Consider the following 17641-nt stretch of genomic DNA (forward strand, 5'->3'; position numbering starts at 1 on the left):
ATTAAGCTCGCGTTACGCGGTGGAATTAATCATATGTGCAGTTGCCAAAGTGAAACAACGCAATCGTTGATGATTACTGTGTTGATGCTGTGTTGAAAATTCCAAGCTCGAGAGTTCGCATGTAAAGTTAAGGTTTCGTTTAGAATAAAATTGATTAACACAGAAGTGGTTGCGTGTTTCTTTCCTGATTTCATGCGTAACAATCTTATTAATAAGAACTGTATTCTGCGTTGCGATCTGAATTTGGAGACCTGAGTTAAACACACTAATACATACTCCGTAAATGTTAAAGCGAGAATAATTGTATTACGAACCTACAGTGAGGGAAAAAAGCATTTGATCCCCTGCTGATTTGTACGTTTGCCAACTGACAAAGAAATGATCAGTCTATCATTTTAATGGTAGGTTTATTTGAACAGCGAGAGACAGAAAACAACAACAAAATCCAGAAAAACGCATGTCAAAAATGTTATAAATTGATTTGCATTTAAAGGAGGGAAATAAGTATTTGACCCCTCTGCAAAACATGACTTAGTACTTAGTAGCAAAACCCTTGTTGGCAATCACAGAGGTCAGACGTTTCTTGTAGGTGGCCACCAGGAGGGATTTTGTCCCACTCCTCCTTGCAGATCTCCAAGTCATTAAGGTTTCGAGGCTGACGTTTGGCAACTCGAACCTTCAGCTCCCTCCACAGATTTTCTATGGGATTAAGGTCTGGAGACTGGCTAGGCCACTCCAGGACCTTAATGTGCTTCTTCTTGAGCCACTCCTTTGTTGCCTTGGCTGTGTGTTTTGGATCATTGTCATGCTGGAATACCCATCCACGACCCATTTTCAATGCCCTGGCTGAGGGAAGGAGGTTCTTACCCAAGATTTGACGGTGCATGGCCCCGTCCATCATCCCTTTGATGCGGTGAAGTTGTCCTGTCCCCTTAGCAGAAAAATGCCCCCAAAGCATGTTTCCACCTCCATGTTTGACGGTGGGGATGGTGTTCTTGAGGTCATAGGCAGCATTCCTCCTCCTCCAAACACGACGAGTTAAGTTGATGCCAAAGAGCTCCATTTTGGTCTCATCTGACCACAACACTTTCACCCAGTTGTCCTCTGAATCATTTAGATGTTCAATGGCAAACTGTCCTGTCCCCTTAGCAGAAAAACGCCCCCAGAGCATAATGTTTCCACCTCCATGTTTGACGGTGGGGATGGTGTTCTTGGGATCATAGGCAGCATTCCTCCTCCTCCAAGCACGACGAGTTAAGTTGATGCCAAAGAGCTCCATTTTGGTCTCATCTGACCACAACACTTTCACCCAGTTGTCCTCTGAATCATTTAGATGTTCAATGGCAAACTTCAGACGGGCATGTATGTGCTTTCTTGAGCAGGGGGACCTTGCAGGTGCTGCAGGATTTCAGTCCTTCACGGTGTAGTGTGTTACCAATTGTTTTCTTGGTGACTATGGTCCCAGCTGCCTTGAGATCATTGACAAGATCCTCCCGTGTAGTTCTGGGCTGATTCCTCATCGTTCTCATGATCATTACAACTTCACGAGGTAAGATCTTGCATGGAGCCCCAGGCCGAGGGAGATTGACAGATCTTTCGTGTTTCTTCCATTTGCAAATAATCGCACCAACTGTTGTCACCTTCTCATCAAACCAAACTGCTTGGCAATGGTCTTGTAGCCCATTCCAGCCTTGTGTACAATCTTGTCCCTGACATCCTTGGAGAGCTCTTTGGTCTTGGCCATGGTGGAGAGTTTGGAATCTTATTGATTGATTGCTTCTGTGGACAGGAGTCTTTTATACAGGTAACAAGATGAGATTAGGAGCACTCCCTTTAAGAGTGTGCTCCTATTCTCAGCTCGTTACCTGTATACAGGTAACAAGATGAGATTAGGAGCACTCCCTTTAAAAGTGTGCTCCTATTCTCAGCTCGTTACCTGTATAAAAGACACCTGGGAGCCAGAAATCTTTCTGATTGAGAGGGGGTCAAATACTTATTTGTCATTAAAATGCAAATCAATTTATAACATTTTTGACATGCGTTTTTCTGGATTTTCTTGTTGTTATTCTGTCTCTCACTGTTCAAATAAACCTACCATTAAAATTATAGACAGATCATTTCTTTGTCAGTGGGCAAACATACAAAATCAGCAGGGGATCAAATACTTTTTTCCCTCACTATAGACAACGAGCGAGTTACTCTGGCATGCTTGCATCACACTGGCATAACCTCATACGACTAATTGTATGATCCCGATTGATAATCCGACCCTCGTCAGCGAGGCGGGGCCTGATTATCATAACGGCTCACATTAGCATAATCACACCCACTCGCAGAAAAGCAATACATTTATATCGCGAATTAGCATAATTTATGCGCATAATTACAATTAACATGAAATCAGATAATTCAAATTTCATTAAATTTTTATTATTTTCATCAAAATGTTCATACCCGACATATACAACACAGTGCAAAATGAGATCAGGCAGGTTAGGGTTAGGATAAGCTCGTGTGAGAAGAAGTTCAAAAACATAATGAGAACGCAATGACATTTTCCAGTTTATGAAGGTAATACGCAATAATTATTCAATATGATTGCTCCAGTATGGGTTAAAAGAGATGCCCCTTTACCAATGTGAGCGTCTGCCATCAACACGCAGCAAACGTTTCTGCAAACTCTCCTTTGACCCGGCGCCTCCCATCAGCAATGGCCGGCTGCGAAAGAAGTGCAGCGTGCGTACGTATGCACGTACACAAACGCGTACAAAACAAGGGTACCTTGCATGAAGTTGTCCGAGACTTGAAACACGAGCGTCACGTTGTTGGAGAGGGAGCGCACGCCCGGCGGCAGAGCTTGGCCGCAGAATCTGCCCAGCGAATGTCCCCGCTGCTGGGCGCCGCCGTCGTACACGGCCAGGGAGCTGTTGCCACACAGCTCGCTCCCCGGTAGCCTTCATTGGGGTGAGAGGTAAGAGACAAACCGTGTACACAACGTCTTTTGTCGTCACCAACGGTTCATCATAAAATACATACAATGGCGAGTGCCGTCACTTTGGGCCTGTACAAAAGTTTTGACGCAACGTGGGAGTGCTCCCCATCCGTGTGTATGGGGAACGGAAGCGTAGTGGTTAGTGTGCTGAACCCGTCCTGGGGCTCCCCTAGGTCGACTCAGCCTCAAATGAGCACCTCGTGCGATTTGTAAACATGGCCACTGGGGAGACAAAGGGGGCCGGAGGTGTGGTGTTGACCACCCACCACCTCGTGTGCTGTGCTGGCCTTCATAGGTGCTCACTAACAGCACTTTCCCCAACAGTCTGTTCAGGCTATTAGGGGGGATGTTTGTAATTTTCTTTGGGGTGATTTCGGGGGGTGTGTGTAAAGTGACGTGGTGTTTCCTTGCTCAAACAAGCGGTGGGAGGGGAATGTCAACGCTGTGGGTGGAATTTAGGCCGTGGTTGAAATTAACTTGTGTCTCCAGCGAGTGCCAATCTATGGCAGACAATGTAAATCATGATCGAACGTGAACATAATTTTGACGGTGGTGGTGATGGAAAATTGTCATAATAATAATGATGATGCCGAATTAATTAGATTATGATAAATGGGTACTGATGATGAGTAAAGAGTGCTACTGTTGCATATTATGATGATGCCCATATTGATGTTCCTGATGCTAATTTTGGTTCCGCTGCTTATGAAGACGATGAGGAAGATGAAGAAATCTAGAACGGGAAGTGTTCCTGAGAAAGCCACACTTACTCCTAAGACTTATTTTGAAGCGTGTTTCATATATGGGAAGAAACTTTTTTGTTAAATATTTTTGTTTTACCACATAAGGCCCACTGAGATATATAGCGCTTTCTCAGAAGCAACCTGGCCATAAATGATAGCCCAATGAAGTGGCTTATGTGGAAATTTATAGCAGCCAAATCCTCTTAAACGCATGTTCCTTAATGTGCAGGGAAAAACTGGAAGATGTGGAGAAAAATCCACGCGACCACAGGGTGAATGTGCAAACTCCAAATATACAGCAGGAGTCAGGGTTGAGATGGAACCCATGTGCTTCTGTATACCAGGTGAGGTAGTTCACATCTCGCCACTGTGGCGCCCCAGTAGCCACAGGCAACACTTTGAGCAAATTACACTCAAATGTCCACACAGATTCAAGAACCCATTTCTCTACCGTGTTCTCCTGGCCATCTCAGCACACTCACCTGTGTTGTTGCCAGGAATCATGAACACGTCGCAGGGTTCAGAGTGCGATGCACGAAGCACTGTGCCATCACTCCACACATTAAACTAAAATAAAATTTATTTTACCAAGTAAGGCCCACTGAGCTATATCACTCTTTTAAGAAACGACCTGGTCACACATTAAAGCTCAAAGAAGTGGCTTGTGATGTGGAAATTTATACCAGCCAAATACTGGGGCATCACGGTGGCGAGATGTTAACTTCCTTTAACTCCCTCGCCTGGTATTCAGGAGGACGTGGGTTCGATCCCGACCCTCACTCCTGTATATCTCGAGTTTGCATGTTCTCGCCGTGGTCGTGTGGATTTTTCTCCGGGTCCTCCAGTTTTTCCCCCCACATTTTACAATCAACGTGTTCAGAGAATTTAGCTGGTCTCAATTTCCACGTGATAAGCCATTTCGTTGAGCTATAATTTGTGGCCCGGTCGCTTCTGAAAGAGAGCTATATAGCTCTGTGGGTGTTATCTAGTAAACTAAAAAAAAATGTTCGTAGTTTCATACTCTAAACCCATGTTTATAAATGTGGAGGGACAAACCGGGGGACCCGGAGAAAATTCCCACGCGAGCACGGGGAGAACACGAATACTCCAAATATATAACACTAGACCCAGCCGACCCATGTGATGGAGCTCGATTGGTCAGTGTGTCCACCGAGGGAACGAGCGTGCTGCTAATAACGAGCGCCTCCATTCTGCTTCAAACTCCACTAGATGTTAATGGAGTGCGCAGTTTTTTTTTGCTGTTGTTCGTAGGATAGGGCTTTACCCATTCTAAATGGTGGGAATCGAGCCAAAATAAAACTGTCACGGTGAATCGGGCAGAATTTATTTTGTGCAACTTGTAGCGCGCAACAATGTCGCGAACGTGCGGAATGTAACTCTACAGGAATCAGGCCTTTAAAAATAATTATTATTAATATCAATTTTTCATAGCAAAATTGTGTGTTACTCACTTGAAGTAGTTAAATTGCAGCTTGACAAAAGAGCCATTGGGAACTGTAATGTCCACAGTGCAGAACATATTTGTTGCGTAGCCCAGGTCATAAAAGCTGTTCATTCTGCCAGTCACCCTGCAAACCCAATGCCTGTCAAAAGGATTACAGTACACAGAGATGACTTTGAGACATCAGTCCTTGAATGCAAACATCGATGTACAATACATCTTTGTTAAATGTTCAGTATATACTGAACTTGACTGCCTATATAATGACAGTATGACACGGTAACGTACATGAATACAATAGATATTTTAATTATATTATTTTCCCCCAATTATATCCTGATTGTGCGATCAGCGTTACCTTCTAGAGATGAAGAATCCATTCTTAAAGTCCTCAATATTCAAAAACAGTCTGCAGAAGCAGCTATCACAGAACTACATCTGTGACACACATTCATTTTCCAAACTATAGGAGTGGGGGAGAAGTATTTTCCCACCTGCACTGATAATTTAAAATTCTCAAAGCCAAACCCAAGAGGGAAGTCACATTGAATGTGATGGTTTTTGTGTTTGGTCATTGGCGACTGGGCTGAGACCACCAACTCACTACACCTGGGAACGCGGCTCCATCATTGCCGGCCGCCTGGATTCCCACCGAGGATCTCATCAGTGTCAGTTCAGGGCTCTGACTTTTGAGCCATGTGGTGGCCTCTTTTAATGATCAGGCGTTGTTTTTTTAAAATATACCCGGGCGGTATGCAATGGGAGTTATTTTACCAACTTACATTTTTGAGCGATATGCATTCATAATGATTATACGGACTGTTCTAGAACGTTGTAGTAGTTGCGTTCCTGAAGAACACCGCGTTATGGAGTTAAGCACAGTTCGCGATACCACGTGAGATGTGTATGCAGGCTGAACAAAGACTGAGGCGCGTGGGTAGCATCTAAAAGCATCCAGCAGCATCCCATCTTGTGTGATGCTACATCGAGGCAGCCGTACGACCGCTTATTCCTACTCGCACGACGCATTTCTGTTCACTCAATCGCGTTATACCAAATTCGCGTTAAGAAAACACGCGCGTTTTAGGAGAACTGACTACTCTATGTCTCTCTCCCATGTCTTTCATTGCATCCTTCTGAAAGGATGCGATCTATTTCTTTTACACGTCTTCTAAAACGTAAATATAAGCTCTCATCTTACTCGACCTGTCTTATTTTATATTGATTCGGAGCTCTCACTCAAGGTGCTTAACATAGTTTGAAAATGGTGACAAAATATAATTATTCAGATGGCAGGGGCATGCTAGGGTTGAGTATTGAGTGACCGTGATAGAGGGTACTTAGGGGTCACAAATGGGTAGTAGGTGACATCGATATCTCTTATCTGTGTATTTTGCAAATCTTAATACTTTGCTAAAGCTTGTCTCTCTTCTATCATCTTAAATATATCTAAGTGTTTTTATTTAATTTCACTACATCTCGTTCCTTTGTCCACGTCTACTCCGTTATCTCTACTGGCTATCTATCTTCACTTATCTCACTGCATTCATAGCACTTTTCTCTCAATTCTCAAAAACCCATTGATTCACTTACACGTCTCAAATCAACGTCCTCGGTGACCAGTTGTGTAGGTGTACAAATGTTAAACAGGTAAACGACATGAGGACGTACGGCCACTGAAACACTGAAGTTGCACTTACTCTCATAATATGCACTGAACCCTGTGAATACGACGCTGCCGTCAGACGTGAATGTGACATACAAGTCGCTTCCAGTTGAAGTCAGGGGTGGGGCATAGTGAAGTCAGTAAATCTACCCAATTGGGGGTAATCTCTTTAAGGTCCATTGTACACCGTCACGTAGTCATAATTTCGTTCAGTTCTGGGAAAGAAACAGGTTAAGTTAACATACGTGTTATTATTAATATAAATGTGTCACAAATCTGGCTGTCGCCTGATGCTGCTAGTTGTAATTACTGGCGAAACGTCGTACTCGAATTGTAAATGTGGTGGATTTACTCTCCAACAAACTGGTGCTGTACTAGTAAGGAACTGGCATGTTTGTTTACGTGACAAACCTTAATAATTGACTGTGTCAGTGGTGCCGGGTTTAACGAAACATTTATATTTACGCGATCTAACCCCAAAAACCTGTTATGGATGCTGTATACAGTCGTGTGTACGAGCATTTTTGCCCATATTCACTGCTTTGAAAGTGTTAACAGCAGTGGTGGCCAATATGTGAATCACTATTCATGGGTGGATCGAAGGACAAAGAACAAGCCTTAACTTAAGCATATAATAGTTGCATGTGATGTATGTGTGTTGAACTTCTTTTGCACTGTATGTAGCCATCCGTGCTAATCGGAGGTGTAATGTATTTATGTTTAACTTCTTCTGCACTGTACGTAGCCAACCTTGCTAATCAGAGTTTCAATTATCTTAAAAGAGCAAAACAGCTGACGAGACCTAAAACAAAAAGCTAATATACAGAGAGTAAGCTCTCTGACTGTAATTTTCTTTCAGATTTTTTTATTCTGGCATCTTAAGATTATTTTGCTTTTTCATTATATTTTCCCTTTGCATACATGCTTTTATTGTCATATGAATGTTTTCCCATTTTCCTCTCTCAATCCAACGCATCAATAATTTTATTTCCGACCTCTCGCGCTTCCCCTCCCATCCCAACCATCTCCTTCCCTCCTCTCACTCACACTCCTGCTTCCTCTGTCCTCCACCTAAGTGTCACCATCGACTCCTTCCTCACTTTCTCTACCCACATCTCCGCTACTACTTAACAATCTACCGCTTTAGTCTGTTCAACAACAGGATAATCTGCCCTCTCACCCTGCGGCCGAACTTCTGGTTCCTCCTCTGATCTTCAACCATCGGGACTCCTGCAGTTCTATGCTTCTTGGTCTCCCTGCCTCTGCCCTCACTCCCCTCCAACCAATTCAAAATGCTTCTGCATTAAGTTATTTTCACTGCCCTTTAATTCTCAGCACTTCGCTTCTCCTCCTCCAACTCCGCTGACTTCACGTCCACTACACCGCTGTCTTTTCAAATAACTCACGCCATGTAGTTACATGTCTCCATTGCCTTGCTCAGCCTCATCTCGCCTTTCTCATCTCCTTCTGCGTCCCCTCTCATCCTCTTAATTCCAAATCTTCTCTCCGTCTCTTTCTGTTCCTCCTTCTCCCTGTGCCCAATTCCCATCTTCGGTCCTTCTCCCTCCCTGCATCCCTCCGCTGGAATAAAGTGCCCCTGTACGTTGAGCAGTACTGCCCATAGACTTCAAACTGTCTATGGACTCAACACTGCACCATAGATTCAACACTGCACCATAGACTCAACATTGCCCGTAGATTCGATGCTGCCCATGGACTCGACACTGCCCATGGACACGACACTGCCCCTGTACATTAAGGAGTCCCCCTCCGTAACATCCTTCCGTTCCTCTCTTAAAGCCTCACCTATTCTCTGTTGTCCATTCTCTTCCCTCGGCTCTCCACTCCTTTCCATCCCTCCCGTACCCTTCCGTGAACCATAAGTACCCCTCCATCGCTGTCACTCATTCCTCAATCCTTGTAGCACGCCCCTGCCAACTAGAGGGACTCCTCTACTTACAAACGAGTTAGGTTCCAGGTCTGCTCGAAGTCGATTTGTTCGTAAGTCCAACTTTACTTCTATCGATTCCAAACATGTTGTACGGCGTGCACAATAAACACAGGGAATGGCTATAAGAGTTGTATAATCTCCTGTAGATGCCACTGGTTCTTCATGTTCTGCAGATGTAGATGCCAACACTGCAATCTACTGCGCGGTGGTTGAACTTACGACTCTCAGTCCGAATAGGCAACTGGACATACGGACAGGTTTGTTCGTATCTCTGAAAGTTCCTAAGTCGAATGTTTGTAAATAGAGGAGTCCCTATACTTCATTTCATTGTCATCGTTTTGTAAGTTATGTAAAGCGCATTGAGCGAAAGCGCTCTTTAAAAATATATTAGATTGGAATGTGTCAAGTGCCTTGAAGCTTGCGGTATGATATTCACTATAAATAATGATTGTTATTATTTCCTACCAATTAGTTATAAAATCAGTGTCATATCATTAAATGAACACATTGCTGTTGGACATCTCGCAGTGAGAATTACACCATTCTCGTGTCAAAGAAAGGTCCTAGAAAATATCATCACAGAACTACTTCTGCAGTTACTGAAATATGCCTCTTCAGCCACAATAAGGTCACAACTCAAACATGGTTGGAATTAGCACTGGATTATGACAACACATAACATACAGGGGTTGTGTTTAAAATTAAGTTAATGACCCGTGTAAAATTAATTTAAAATGCTTTGTGCCAATAACACCTTACCTGGGCAGTTTGGTGATGAAATGACTCCACTGGTCTCATTTAACTGTTTTCTACAAAAATATGCTGAAAACAAAAAAAAGACCTATAACTGCAAGCCTATTAGAGCACATTCAGTTGTGTGTGTACAGTATAAATAGACCAGAAGCAGGCAGTATTTAAATACAAAGGAGATCTATTCTAGATAAAATAATGAAAAACTCTTATTTATAAAATACTTTAGTGTGATAGTCAAGTATATCATCACAGGTAAGTGAAGATGTATTGTATTATAGTTCTTATGTCTATATTTGTTTGAGAAAAATTGAGTGATCCCTTTGTGAAGTGCTTTGCTCTGTTTAAGACAACCAAACCCCACCTCTTTAAAACACAAAACATTACAAATTTAAATGTATAAATTGCAATACAAATTTGAATGTATGCTTTGTCTAAAGACGTCAGGACAGGTGCAGAACAATGGGAATATTTTTCGGGAGAGGCAGGCGGTCATGGACAGAGGAAAAAGGAAAGTCTTGAGTGTGGGCTTGAACGGTGGGCAGGGATTCGATGGCACAGGAGGGAATTGTCATGAATGAGGGCAGTGGAGAGGAATGAGCCACCTCCCACTGAGCATGTTGACTAAAACTAAACCACGTTTTTACCTTACCAAGTAAGAGCCCACTGAGCTATATAGCTATTTTTCAGAAGCGATCTGGCCACAAATAATAGCTCAACAAAGTGGCTTATAACATGGAAATCTAAAGCAGCCAAATTCCTTAAATGCTCGTTTTTAAATGAAGGGAAAACACGGAGGACCCAGAAAAAAATCCACACCACCACGGAGGGAGAGAGACATGCAAACTCCAAATATACAGCAGGCGTCGGGGTCGGGATCGAACCCACGACCTCCTGTATACGAGGCGAGGTAGTTAACATATCAGCGCCATGACTGGATGCTTCAAAGCAGGAAGCCTTGCTTGATGGAGCAGAGAGTGCACAGAAGGGGAGCAGAGAGTGCACAGAAGGGGAGCAAATCAAGCTGAGCATCCCTCCATGCTGTTCTGCTTTAATAGGCTGTAACGGATGCAACGTAACAGCGGCATTAGGTACAGAAACACGGCGAAACCTTCAACTTAAAGCACTTAACACGGATGTGTTCCGCATATCTGCATGCATAATAGTGGTTCCGGGGTGAGTCGAATAAAACAAACCCGCTTAATTCCAGGAAAATGCCGAATTTTTAATTGTAGCTGCCATTGATAACCCACAGGCAGAAGTCGTCACTTTGTGAAATGACGATTTTGTCACGGAAATTATACAATATTTTGAGAAGGAATTAACATTCATGGCACGCATTACATAAACAGTGTTACACTGATAGTATCTGCAACTACATTATCCTTAAGTATTGGTATCTGCAAGGCTCCAAATTATTTTACAATACTGCATTGTCAGTGGTGCACAACCACAAATTACAAAATATAAATCACATTCGTCAATAACACCATAGCTTAAAAAGTCCAAAATAAAATAGGTGACGTTTTAAGGAAATGGCCCTTCTTCATAACACACAAAGAGAGAGGCAGAGAGAAGGAATGGATACAAGTTGCAGACTGCACTCTGAACCATTTAAGCCATCAAAGGAACTGTCAAATCAGAATCTTTACTTAGACTGGAGGAATCCGATGAGCTATGAAGCTCTTTTTCACAGATGTCCAGTATTGGCACACGGTCAGCAAATGATCAGAGGGACGTTTGAAAGTAATTTTGATCCAAACCTTTCTTGATAGCCTCTCTAATTATATTTAAATTACAAGTGCCCCTGAAATGAATTGCGAAATAGATTACGAAGACAGTGGTATGTTTAACCTCACTGCAATGTACCATCAACATTTTATATTGTTTCCCTTTGATACAAATGAGTTTTGTTTTTAATACATTTCTGTTTTTTGAAGGATTTGTTTATAAATAGGTACTAATAGGTAAGTATTCAAACGCAAATTTAAAAAAACATTCAATAGTAAACATACATGTTATTCTTATCAGGCCCCATGGTGTAAAGGGAAGTCTCCAACCCTTATCCACTCGATCTCTCTGGCCTCACTATTAATGTGCTCTGAAGAAGGCCAATTTCCTGAAACATAGTCAAGTACATTTCCTTTAAAGACCATGATATGATGAATGTTGACTTTTTTTAAGGTGGCTTAAGTTGTTGTTCTGGAGACTGGGAGATTATTGATGCCAATGTTCAATCGCCGGGTTGATGGCATTAGTCGCGATTACTCATGTAAAAGAGTGGGCCTGTGTGAAGGCTGCCATCTTCCATTTGGTTAAACACCAAGACTGCCAATTTTGTTTTATTGATTACCACAATCAGAATGTTGATGTATTTGCTATCCTTGCTGTATGCTGCTAACTTGATGCACTCATCAGTGGTACTGGTTACTGTCTACGAGTATATTAACAAATCAGCTACTGAAGTGCATTTACCGGCAGAAGGTTCCATTCAAGATCACAGCTTTGTCCGGACTTGTTTCAATGAGCCAGTAACAATTGTAGCTACTGAACGAATCATTCCCAGAAATGAAACCTTCAGTTACATTAAATACACCTCCACAAGTTCCTAGGGAAAACAACAACAAAGTGGTCAACCGTACCAATTATAGACTTATTGGAGCTTACAAAACCGTTATTTTCACGGCACTAAACAACTATATTTAGCTTGCATGTGTTTCCAGTATTATTGAACTGGAATAATAAGCATTGCTTAGCATTCCCACAAGCAATCTTAAACTGCTTTAGTCCAAGAAGTTCATTATAATGTAAGTCATTTTAAATTGATTATTCTTATTGTTGTTTACATTGTGTCAATCTCTTTATTTATTCCTGTAAAGAGCTTAGTATTGCATTATTTGCATGAATTGTGCTATATAACTCAAGTTTTCTTTGAATTGAAGTTAAAAAAGTAATATGATATAACCTCGGTTAACGTAAGTGTATGGTTCAGTGAGTTGTTGCGTAATCATTAGTCCGTTTTCTAAAACAAGCGTCCTCTTCACACAAAACTGTATGTAGTGTCCACAGAAGTGAGTTTCAAATCTGGTTTGAAGCACCCGGTTCCGTGGAAAGCAAAAAACAGTTTCCACGAGGCAGGGCAGTGACAATAGCCGTGAACAAATGATGGAAATTATTATCATTCAAGTGGTGTTATAATACAGGCACACGATAAGGATCTGGTGAGAACTGAGCATGGGATGTATGGGAATTGCAGAAGAATTGCAGCAATTTTGGCACGTACGTCTTAGCATTCGTGTATTGTATTCTCGTGTATGACAACAGAGCACAGGTATCCTTGGATCTGCGAGCGTTCGGTTTCCGAAATTTCACGCGAACGCAACCGACACATTTTTAGATGAACGACATCGAATTTTCCGCGTTGTCACGAAATTTCACTCCGGCCACGCGCCGTGAGATCGTCGAACGAGCAGCCACCCGGGAGGCTGCGGAATCATCCACCCGCTCAAGAGTCACCGTGTCCCTGCAGTGCAGCAGCCATGACGACGACTCCACGTCGCCTTTCCACTCATTCCAACATTTCAGATCTATTGGCGAGTTCCCTGAAAATATTAAATCATTTTTTTAGTTTTAAATTCATTATTATCCAACCGTTTTAATGTTTTTATTTTATTTTCGGCTTTGCGAAGTGATAGTGGTGTGTAATTGTAGGTCATGAATAGATTTAAAATGACTGTCCAAAACACGTCCCTATTATTTAGAATTAAATTACAGGGACTCCTCTAATTACGAACATTCGACTAAGGAACTTTCAGAGATACTAACAAACCTGTCCGTATGTCACATTGCCTATTCAGACCGAGAGTCGGACGTTCAACCGCCGCCCAATAGATGGTGGTGGTGGCATCTACGTCTGCAGAACGTGAAGAATCAGTAGAATCTACATCTACAGGAGATAATACAACTTTTAAAGCCAATCCCCGTGTTTAGTGTACATGCCGTACAGCATGTTTGGATCGACAGGAGTAAAGTTGGACTTCCGAACAAATCGACTTACGAACAGACCTCTGGAACCCAACTCATTCCTAAGTGGAGGAGTCCCTATTCAGGGAAAAGCCATTCCGATTCACGAAATGTAGTTTCACGTGTTTTTGTTTAAAGAATGCATCCCTTTTCGTAAATCTAGGGATACCTTTAATGTCCAGGAGCTAAATGCCAATGTTGAGGTCTCCTCGCCAAAACAGTGCATCAGCATAGAGAGACCCTGACGGAGCAGTGGATGGAAAATATCTGGAGATGATAAGAATGATGAGGAGTGGTATTAGCAATGGGGAGGTCTTTGTCCAGAAAAAAAACTGCAGCTGCTTCTGATGTGCAAGTCAGGCAGTTGGTGATGGATCTTTTGAGCACGTGTAAGCATGCTAATACTATGAGTTTCACACGTTATGCATTCAGAAACAAATATCCCCTTTTGCTAACCAATGCACGAGATTCAATGTACTATACCTGTATTACATTGAATTTAATCAAAATCCATCTGTTATGCATAGTCCCTTGTTCTTTCAATTAAGTACAACTGGTGGGACATTTATGAATTGATATTATGATCACATACTCTATTTCAAGAGAAAGAGCGTACAGGATTAACCCTTTGTGGCATAACACTTACACTCACAACATCAGTGCTTCGCAACCAGGTACTGTATTTTCGAAATTATGTACGGTGGACATTTCCCTGGGATGCGTTCCCTTCCTTGGCTACGTATGTCTGTTGAACTTCTTTCTCACCGTACGTAGCCAACCGTGCTCATCGGAGGTGCGAAGAGAGTTTTAGACCCAACCTCCCCACCCTCTCAACTCCCTCGGTGGTAAATGCACAGTTGGGCAAATAGACACGGAGACACGTTCAGAGTCACACACAGAGACATGACAAGGACACCCCCCACAGCCTCACCAGACGTTTTGTGCACATGTTGTTAGCGAGTCACGTGACGCCTGCTTCTTGGGCGAGGCGATTCCAGAGTTTAGGGACCGCGGCGTTTTTGACCTCACCCAGATAAATATTTAATTAATCAGCCGTCCATACAAAATGTTAATTGCTTTAAAAGAGCCAATTAGTTGATTAATTGATACCGATGTTGATACAGGCACGCATCGTCACCGGATCCGAGTAGGTGTGCAAAATTTGGAATTAATTGTACAACGGGAAGTGGACTAAATGTTGATGACGAGATTTCACCACGACAAACATCGGAGTGTAGTGAAGTAAAAGCGTTGACAAAACAAACCCCTCTCATGCCTGATGTGACTCCGCTGGGCCCAGGGTGCAGGCGCCAAGGCCTCTGAACGTGAATGTCGTGAATCAGCTGGGCGAAGGGAGACGACTTCTCTCTGTGAATCAGCAGCAGCAGAGTCTGCAGCAAGTGGCGCAGGTCAGCGACTCTGCACTGTGCTCGTCTCTCTCTCTCTCTTGTTTTGTCTCCTTTTCATTGTCTTCTCACGTGTCTTGTCTCAATGTTTCTGTCTCAGTTAGACTTTCTTACCATGTGTTGAGGGTCTCGCGTGTAATATCATCAGTTGTGTCCCTTGTTGTACCGTCTTTATTGTTCTGTACTCTTTGGTTCTATTGGGTAAAGTCACGTAGGTGAAAATAAAATAACAAAAAATCACGACGTTTCGGCCACAACACAAGCGGCCTTCATCAGGTGAAGGGACGAGACTGTCTGGAGGACAGCGCTGGAGTGAGAGAAGCCACGCTTAGATCACGACCTTTAAGCTGTGTGAGAAGAAAAACACAAAGCGCCTTGACAAAGGAATTAGCATATAATTTAGCATTGAAATGGCTCATTGAAATAGCTAAGTTAAAGTATACACATCCGCAGAGGTACCCCTTGTCAAAGGAATTAGCATAGAATTTAGCATTGAAATAGCTGAGTGATTAGCTTGTAACTGGTCACAGAAATAGCTATGTTAAAGTTAGAGCATATACATTCACCGAGGCACCTAGTACTCATCAAACAGGAGAATTTAGCGAAACACAACCACGCTCAGACAGCGGACCTTTAAACTGTGTGCGCGCAAACAAGGTGTTCTGACAAAGAAATTAGCATAAAAATTAGCATTTGATTGGCGGATTTTAAGAAAGAGGTGGTGTACGTGCCGGTGGACTTGCCATTTGGCGCGGGGGGGGGGGAGGGGGGGAGGGGGAGTTTACCTATTGATGGTGTGAAAAGAGAATTTATAAGAGCTGCGAAAGTTTGAGGTACCACTACTTGAAAAAATATACTGTACCATTGAAATTAGTTTAATGTTTAGTTCGATTTAGAACATCTTTCCAATGGTTGCTTAATTTGAAACCATCCTCTCGGTTGAAATTGTGTCTGTGTTTGTAGATCTGAATTGCTTCATGAACAAATCTCTGATAAAAGCCCGTGGGTTTGCAAAGAACCTTGGAATCGGAGAAAATTATATCGTGATCCCCCACAGCGTTGTAACAGTGATCAGCCACGGCAGAAGAATTCGTTTTGCCGTGTTCCAAATCTGATTTGTGCTCGCGAATTCGGTCAGAGACATGTCGCTTTGTCTCCCTGATATAGCAATCACCGCAGGTACAACTCAATTTGTAAACCCCGGGGTACTGTAAATCAGAAATGACATCCTTCACGGATGGGATCAGATCACGAATTTTGTGTACTGTATTGAACCGGACCTGGATTTTGTGTTTGTTTAGAATTTTTGAAACCTTATTAGTAACGCCTGCTAAAGATGGAAGTGTGATGGTTTTGACCGGAGTATCAAGTGATTGTTTCGGTATGGAGGGAGAAACAGCTTGGCGGATGGTACGGTCAGAGTAACCATTCCTTTTGAGGGCCAGGTGTACATGTTTTAATTCACTGGTCAGGTGGTGTTGGTCCGAAATGCAATGAGCCCTATGGTATAAAGTTTTGATGAGAGAATTATTTTGGGCTGGGTGGTGGTGGGAATCAGGTTTCAAGTAGGAATCTGTGTGGGTGGGTTTCCTGTAGACAGAATGCCCCAATGAGCCATCAGGTCTCCTCTCAAACAGAACATCTAAGAATGGTAGCTTGCCATCTTTCTCCACTTCCATGGTGAATTTGATGGCGGGATGTCTGGAATTGATGTGGTGTAGGAAAAGGTTCAGAGCTGGGAGGCCATGTGGCCAAATGACGAAAGTGTCATCCACATATCTCTTCCACAGGGAAGGTCTGAGGGTGGAAGTCTGGATGGCGTCTGATTCAAATTTCTCCATGAAAATATTGGCTATCACTGGTGATAAGGGGGATCCCATGGGGGTACCCTCATTTTGTTTGTAGAAGGAGCCATTTCAAGTAAAGTAGGTATTGTTGAGGCAGTGCCTAACCAGTGCAGGTGTGTCAGGGTCTAGTCCATGTTGGACCAAATTTTCAATTATTTCAATGGTATCAGGTACTAGGACCTTGGTGAACAAAGAGACCACATCGAAGCTGACAAGGATATCGTCAGGGGACAGTACAACGTCTTTGACCATAGAGACCAATTGGGCTGAGTTAAGTACTGGTTAGACACTGCCTCAACAATACCTACTTTACTTGGAATGGCTCCTTCTACAAACAAAATGAGGGTACCCCCATGGGATCCCCCTTATCACCAGTGATAGCCAATATTTTCATGGAGAAATTTGAATCAGACGCCATCCAGACTTCCACCCTCAGACCTTCCCTGTGGAAGAGATATGTGGATGACACTTTCGTCATTTGGCCACATGGCCTCCCAGCTCTGAACCTTTTCCTACACCACATCAATTCCAGACATCCCACCATCAAATTCACCATGGAAGTGGAGAAAGATGGCAAGCTACCATTCTTAGATGTTCTGTTTGAGAGGAGACCTGATGGCTCATTGGGGCATTCTGTCTACAGGAAACCCACCCACACAGATTCCTACTTGAAACCTGATTCCCCCCACCACCCAGCCCAAAATAATTCTCTCATCAAAACTTTATACCATAGGGCTCATTGCATTTCGGACCAACACCACCTGACCAGTGAATTAAAACATGTACACCTGGCCCTCAAAA

This window comes from Petromyzon marinus, chromosome 51 (genome assembly GCF_048934315.1).
Source record: "Petromyzon marinus isolate PM22_M1 ecotype Great Lakes invasive population chromosome 51, UKy_Petmar_22M1.pri1.0, whole genome shotgun sequence".
NCBI lineage: Eukaryota > Metazoa > Chordata > Hyperoartia > Petromyzontiformes > Petromyzontidae > Petromyzon > Petromyzon marinus.